An 886-nucleotide genomic window follows, 5' to 3' on the forward strand; every position below is an offset into this window, starting at 1 on the left:
ATTATTCACTTTGTATTTAATATTCACTATGTAATGATGAAATATTGAGCATCTACATTGCGTATATTTGATAATATTAATGATTTCTAATTGTGAATCGATAGCAAATAGAATAAGAATAAAGCAAAAAAATAATAAGGAAAGAAAAAGATATAATTAAGTAATGTAGTAATTAAAATAGACGTTATTATTAACTTCTTCAGTGAGGAAAAAGTCGTATTTTTCCATATGTCAGAAGAGTGAGAAAAAGCGAGCGAGAAAGAGTTCTATTATAGTACAATATTATATGTAATATTTTTCTTGAGAAAGTACAGGAAGGACCATCATATATATCTTGCAAGATTGCAAATAGTTTGATTAGCCAACGATTAAATTAGAACAATAAATAGATTGTTGATAACGTTAGCGCAATATCCTTCGTATTTCAGAATTAATTTTTCGGAGATTAAAATGACTGCTGTGTTCGATCGTGTTAAGAATAACATGCAAAAGAAGGTGATATGAAATGATATATAAAAAAAAGGAGTGCCAGATTGACAAAATATATAGTTACTTTATACGGAACACTTATAACATAACGGAACAAAAAGAAATCATAGCCGGTTTCTATTTGTCCCTCGTTAAAATTTCAGTAACGATTTACAAGTCGCAAATTTTTTATATTTAGATCTGATTTGCCTACGAATTTTGATTATTTCCTGTCTAATGAATTAAAATTTAATAAGCTACTACTGTTACTTTTATACGTTGAAAATCACGAGTGTATCAAATGGTACTAATGAGATATAGTTGCGTATGCAAGTATACACACACACACACACACACACACACACACACACACACACACACACACACACACACACACACACACACACACACACACACA

Source organism: Atta colombica, unplaced genomic scaffold (genome assembly GCF_001594045.1).
Source record: "Atta colombica isolate Treedump-2 unplaced genomic scaffold, Acol1.0 scaffold33, whole genome shotgun sequence".
Classification (NCBI taxonomy): Eukaryota; Metazoa; Arthropoda; class Insecta; order Hymenoptera; family Formicidae; genus Atta; species Atta colombica.